Raw genomic sequence first — 7,243 nt, forward strand, 5'->3', positions numbered from 1 at the left:
TTCAAAATGACGTTTTTTATTTTTTTTCAAAAAAAAAGAAAAAAAATGAAAAGAATGTGAATAAAATAAATTTTAAAATTTTAAATTAATAAATAAATTAAAATTTTAATTTTGAATGAAATTTAAAATATAAAAATTTGAATTCGTAATTCAAATAAAAAATATAATTTTAGATGATTTTTTTTAAATTAATTTTTTTAAAAAATTATCTAAACAAAAATCTTAAAAATTTAAAAAATTAAAAATATCATAGAAAAAAAAAAGAAAGAAATGCGAAAGAAATAAAAATTATAAATTTGAATTTTAAAAAAATAAAAATTTAAATTTAATTCAAAAACATCATTTCAAATTCTTGCCAAAAATGTTCAAAAAAAAATTAAAAAAATAAAAAGTGTCATTAAAAAATCAAAATTTTAAAAAAATCGAAAAAAATAAGAATTATAATTTAAAATTTAAAAGAAATAATTTTTTAAAATTAATTGAAATAAAAATATCATTTCAAATTACTTTCTCAAATTCAAATTAATTTATTTAAAAAATATTTGAAAGAAATAAAAAAATAGCCTAAAAAATTTCATAAAAATAGAAAGAAATGAAAAAAATAGAAAAATTATATAATTATAAATTTGAATTAAAAAAAATAAAATTTTAATTTGAATTAAATTTTGATAAAAAAATAAATGTCATAAAAAAGTGAAAAAATGAGGAAAAAAATGTGAAAAAAAAGAAATTTATAAATTAAACTTTAAAAAAAATAAGAATTTTAACTTTAATTTAAATAAAAAATATCATTTCAAATTACGTTGTCCATTTCAAATTATTTTTTTAAAAAATTATCTCAAGAAAAGAAAAAAAATATTGTAAAAAAATAAAAAATATCTTAAAAAAGAAAAAAAAGGAAAAAATAGAATTGAAAAAAATAGAAATTATAATTCTAATTGAAAAATAAAATTTTTAATTTTTAATTTTAAGAAATAAAAATTATAATTATAATTGAAAAAAATATCATTTTTAATAACTAAATTAATTTAAATATAATTATTTAAAAATATTTTAAATAAAAAAAAAATACGTAATTGAATGCCAAAAACATAAAAATGGAAGAAAACTAAAATTAAAATTTAAAATTATAAAAATTTTAAATTAAATTTTAAAAAAATATCATAAAAGAAGTAAATAAAGAGAAAAAAATGGTAATAAAATAGAAATTATAATTATAAATTAAAAAAAATAACTTTAATTTAAATTAAAAATTATCATTCAAATTACTATCCTCATTATTTAATTAAATTTATTTATTAAAAAATCATAAAAAATAATTAAAAAAATTAAAAAAAATTAAAAAAATCAAAAAAAAAGAAAAGAAAAAAAAGAAGAGAAAATGCCAAAGGGAATGGCGTTTTCTCCTTCCCCCCTTCTTCTCTCCTTCTCCCTTCTCCCTTCTCCCTTCTCCCATTCTCCCTCTTCTCCCTTCTCCGACGTCTCTCCGGTGGCACAGCGGCGAGCTCTCGACGGCGGTGAGCTGCCTCCTTTCTCTCCCTCTTCCTCTCTCTCTCCCTCTTTTTCGTTGGCCGACGGCGAGCCGCGTGCTGGCGGCGGGCCGCGTGCCCCGACGGTGGGCCGCGCGCCCCGACGGCGGGCCCCGACCCCCTCCTCTCCCTCTTCCTCTCTCTCTCTTCCTCTCTCTCTCCCTTTTCCTTGGCCGTCGGCCACAGACGGCCGGCGGTGGGCTGCATGCCCCGACGGCGGCCCCGGCCCCCTCCTCTCCCTCTTCCTCTCTTTCTCTTCCTCTCTCTCTCCCTTTTCCTTGGCCGCCGGCCACAGATGGCCGACGGTGGGCCGCGTGCCCCGACGGTGGGCCCGGCCCCCTTCTCTCCCTCTTCCTCTCTCTCTCTCTTCCTCTCTCTCCTCCCTTTTCCTTGGACGCCGGCCACAGACGGCCGACGGCAGGCCGCGCGCCCCGACGGCGGGCCCCAACCCCCTCCTCTCCCTCTTCCTCTCTCTCTCTTCCTCTCTCTCTCCCTTTTCCTTGGCCGCCGGCCACAGACGGCTGGCGGCGGGCCGCGAGCCCCTCCTCTCCCTCTTCCTCTCTCTCTCTCTTCCTCTCTCTCTCCCTTTTCCTTGGCCGCCGGCCACAAACGACCGGCAGCGGGCCCCGGCCCCTCCTCTCCCTCTTCCTCTCTCTCTCCCTCTTTTTCCTTGGCCGCCGGCGACAGACGGCCGACGGCGGGATGCGCGCCCTGGCGGCGGGCCCCGGCCCCCTCCTCTCCCTCTTCCTCTCTCTCTCTTCCTCTCTCTCCCTTTTCCTTGGCCATCGGCCACAGACGGCCGACGGCGGGCCCCGCGCCCCGGCCCCCTCCTCTCTCTCTTCCTCTCTCTCCCTTTTCCTTGGCCACCGACCACAGACGGCCGGCGGCCGGCCGCGCGCCCCGACGGTGGGCCCCGCACCCCGACGGCGGGCCCTGGCCCCCTCCTCTCCCTCTTCCTCTCTCTCTCTTCCTCTCTCTCTCCCTCTTTTTCCTTGGCCGCCGGCGACAGACGGCCGGCGGCGGGCCGCGCGCCCCGGCCCCCTCCTCTCCCTCTTCCTCTCTCTCTCTTCCTCTCTCTCTCCCTCTTTTTCTTTGGCCGCCGACGATAGACGGCCGACGGTGGGCCCCGACAATGGCGGCGGCAGCGGGCCTCGACGGCGGCGGCCCATGCAGTCGCGGGCGGGCCCCACCGGGGCCCGACAGCGGCCCCTGTGGCAAGCCCCGGCCCTCCCCTTCTCCGACGGCGGCCCTGTGGGGGTCGGGCGGCGGGCCCCATCTGGGGGGCCGGGGCGGTGGGCCCCACCGTGGCGCGACGGTGGCCCCTTGTGGCGGGCCCCGACCCTCCCCTTCTCCGGCGGTGGGATACGGCAGGTCCCACGCGATGGGCCGTGATGGCGGCGGGCCCCATCGGGCTCCGGCGGTCGCTCTGTGATGGTTCCCGACGGCGGCTCCATGACGGCCCCCGCGACGGACCGCCTATTTCAATCTTTTTATTTTTTTATTTTATTATTTTATTATTTTTATTTTTATCTTATTAGATTCAGATGTATTTTAAAATTCAATTCGATCATATTTTAAAATTTTTAAAATATATTGCATTTCATGAAAACGTAGATCCGTCAATTGATCAATGTAGAATATTCTATGTTATCCATATAAAATATATATTTAAATATATATTTTTGTACGGATATCATAAAATATATACATTGGTCAATTGATTGTCCAGTTTGGACAGTTTGAGAATTACATTTAATTCTATAGATAATTACATTATTCGAATGATATGCGGAGGGTTCGAGAGAAATTTCGGACAGTATTTTTCTTTAGTTCTCCTCACACATTTTGAGTCGTGTGGGGAGAACTAAGGAAAAATACTGTCGAAATTTCTTTCGGTCCTTTTTGCGTATCGTTTGATTAATATAATTAATCTATAGAATTAATACAATTTTCGAATGGGATAAGATCTATCTGTACCTATTTGTTGATGATATGATGCATGTATCATGTAAATCTTTTGAAACGATAAAATAATTAATAATATTAAATATTTTGATTTTGATTTTATCGTAGATTTCTCTGAGAAAATGGTCAGTACTCGAGTTCGTGTACTATTGTATTATGATGGCATGATACAGAATGATGAAACTGGTGTGCAGTACAGTCACCCAGTAAATCGGATGATTAGAGTATCTTCATCATTATCACGTCAAGAATTATTGGATCATTTATACAGCAGTATTCCTGTAGACAAAGAAAAATATGAAATAAAATTGAAATGAAAATCTCCTAATCTGTCGGAACAGTTAATGCAGAGTAAATATATCTTGGTTCCAATTGATGACGATGAAGATGTCGAAGAAATGCTGACTTTTCCTTTGAAATATTAAAAATATCGATTTTTAGAATTATATATTGAAAAGGAAGATGTACCAAATTTGGATATCATAGTCAGCTTTTAACTCAAGCGGACAATAATGTTGGGCCTTCCTCACCTTTCGTAACTCCTATGGTGCAAACCGATAGTGTTGAGGCCATTTTTGCAGAACAACATTCCACTACTGTCGGTCCTAGTTGTCTAATTATTCCAAGTCCTATGGTGACTTCTCTTATATCTTCTGCTATTGACTTCTCTTATGTCTTCTGCTATGGTGACTTCTCCTTTGCTAGAAGTAGTGGTAAGTGCGGGAAACGACACTCATATAGGAAACGATGATTGGGTAGTCAGTGGAATAAATGCTGATAGTCTAGGCTTTGAGTCAGATGAAAATGGAGATGAAGACTGTTGGATGGATGAGGACAGTAGCAGTAATGATGATGATGGTGAAGATGAGAATGATGATGAAGATGTTCAGGCTAATATTAATGTGGAAGAACCTTAACCTCGTTTGCACGAACCTCCATAATATTTTAACGATATAAATTTAGATGATGGTGGTTGTGTTAGTGCTGGTCGAAGATTGAACTCTGACAATCAGTTTTGGGACTCCTCGATGACTGAATTTTCTAAAGGTCTAATATTTGAGAGTAAAGATTATGTAAGGAGAGCTGTTGATCTTTATCACATTATGAAGCATCAGACACACAATGTAGTTCAGTCCATTCGAAATTATGGTCTGTACGATGCACATCATCAGATAATATTCAACATTGTAAATGGAGGTTTCGTGCTGCATTGTTGAAAAAACATGGATATTTTCAAATCACAAAATATGAGGGTCCTCACACTTGTTTGTTTACGGGATTGAGTCGAGACCACAAACATGTCAGTGGAAGGATGATTAGCACATTAGTCCGACATATTGTTGAGAAAGATCCCGGTGTTAAAGTTGAAGCTATTATGGCAGTCGTTAATGATCAATTTCAATATACAGTGTCATACAGGAAAGCATGGTGTGGAAAGCAGAAGGCATTAGTTGATATTTATGGAGAATGGGAGCTTCTTATCTAAATTACCTTATTATATGGCTGCACTTCAACATGCAAATCCCGATACAGTTGTTTCATGAATTTTTTTTCAAGCTGTGAATTCAATGTCCGAGTTTTAAATTATATTTTTGGGCTTTCAAACCATCTATCCAAGATTTTATGCACTGCATCCTGTAATCAGCATTAATGGCACGCACTTGTATGGAAAATTTAAAGGTAAGATGTTAATTGCAACAGAAATTGATGCAGAGAATGGATATTTCATTAGCATATGCAATTGTGGATGAAAAAACGACTGCAAGTTGGAGTTGGTTTCTTTTCCAGCTCAGAACACATATCGTTAAAGATAGAAATGGAATATGCTTAATTTCTGACAGGCATCCAGGTATATTAAATGCCATCGCAGATGAGTCTATTGGATGGAGTCCACCACGTGCCTATCATCGATACTGTTTAAGACATATCTACAGTAATTTCAATACTCATTTAAAAAATGTGCAGCTGAAAAGAGCAGTATGGCAAGCAGGAAGCGCTCATCAAGTTCGCAAGTTCAACTTTATCATGGGTAGGATCAGAACAATGAATGAAGAGGCTTGGAGCTAGTTGTCCGAGATAGAAAAGGAGAAGTGGACGTTGGCACATGATGATTGCCTGCGCTATGGTGTCTTAACTACAAATTTGTCGGAGGTTTTTAACAGTGTTTACAAGGAGCTAGAAATGTGCCAATTACAACTTGTGTTCCAATGACATTTTATCGTCTTGTGAAATACTTCAATACGAGGTATGTTCAAGCCTTGAGATATGTAAAGGAGAATCCAAATAATCTTTTTACTCCTTATGTTGCAATTAAGATTTCTGATGATCAAGTTAAAGCTAACCAGCATCGAGTAACAGCATTCAACCTTCAAAGAGGTATATATGAAGTGCTTACCGAGGAGAGCAAGCGGAGGGTTACGAGGTGGAGAAAATTCTTATACTGTTATTTTAGCTGAAAGAAAATATTCTTATGGAAAGTGGAGCATGTACAAATATCCATATTCACATGTTTTAGCTGTGTCAAGAAATTGCTGTACATTTTAGTAATTTTGTGGATGATGCATATATAATTACAGCATATATGAATGCTTGGAGTGGTGATTTTAATCCATTACCATATGAAGATTATTGGATGCATATACGTATGTTCAAATATATTCCTGATCATCATCGTTTGAGACCCAAGCAGAAAGGTAGATCAAAATCAATGAGACTACGAAATGAGATGGATGATAGACAAATAAGAAGTAAGAACTACTGTGGCATTTGTAGAGAACAGGGTCATGACCGCCGTCGCTGTTCCTAGGATACTTCAACATACTTCAACTTCAAACAGTGGACGAAATTAAAGGCTTCGAAGATTTATTTTCATCATTATTTTATGTATTTCTGTGAGATTGTATTTGAATTTACGTATTTAATATCCTGAGATGAACTGAATTTTGTGTTTAAGTAGTATTGTGTGACATATTGTGTTTAAATTTTTTTTTTAAAAATATATTGTGCCTTATTTTTTAATACATCTGTGATAATATCGTTATTTTAGATTCATTAGCGTATTATGACTTACGATCCACGGTATCTCGATCTTCGAGACAACAGTATTCTTACATTGTAGGAGCATCATCGATCACAGACTATTTTAAATGGCGACGTAGCATTACAATCCTATTTACTATTTAAATTTTTATTTTAAAAGTCATGTACGTTATCTAATTATTATATTTTATTGCAGGAGCCCAGACACCTTCGTCTACGACGATCCGATGCTGACTTCTGGAGGATAGAGGACATCCCACATAGAGTGTTAGATTATTTATGATATCTGGGATTTTATGGAGTCTATCGGATTGGTCGTATACAGATGGATGTTGGTCTTATTACTGCTTTGCTTGAGAGATGGTGTCCAGAGACACCAACATTTCATCTTCCATTTGGTGAGGCGACCATCACTTTACAGGATGTCAGCATCCTTACTGGACTACCAGTTGATGACGATCCAGTTACCGGAGTTGATCCCACGCTTACCATTCCGGAGTGGCAGGCTTTGTGCTTGCGATTGCTAGGGTTTGAGCCCGACACATATTTTTTTCGATCATTCACGACTCAGGATTGAGTGTTTGGATGATCGTTATCGATATTTTCATATTGCGGATGATGCACTAGAGGAGATGGTGCAGCAGTATGTTAGGGTCAGGTGCTGCGGTTGTTAGGTGGTGTTTGTTACTCGATACTTTATCGATAAGATG

This window comes from Elaeis guineensis, chromosome 6 (genome assembly GCF_000442705.2).
Source record: "Elaeis guineensis isolate ETL-2024a chromosome 6, EG11, whole genome shotgun sequence".
NCBI lineage: Eukaryota > Viridiplantae > Streptophyta > Magnoliopsida > Arecales > Arecaceae > Elaeis > Elaeis guineensis.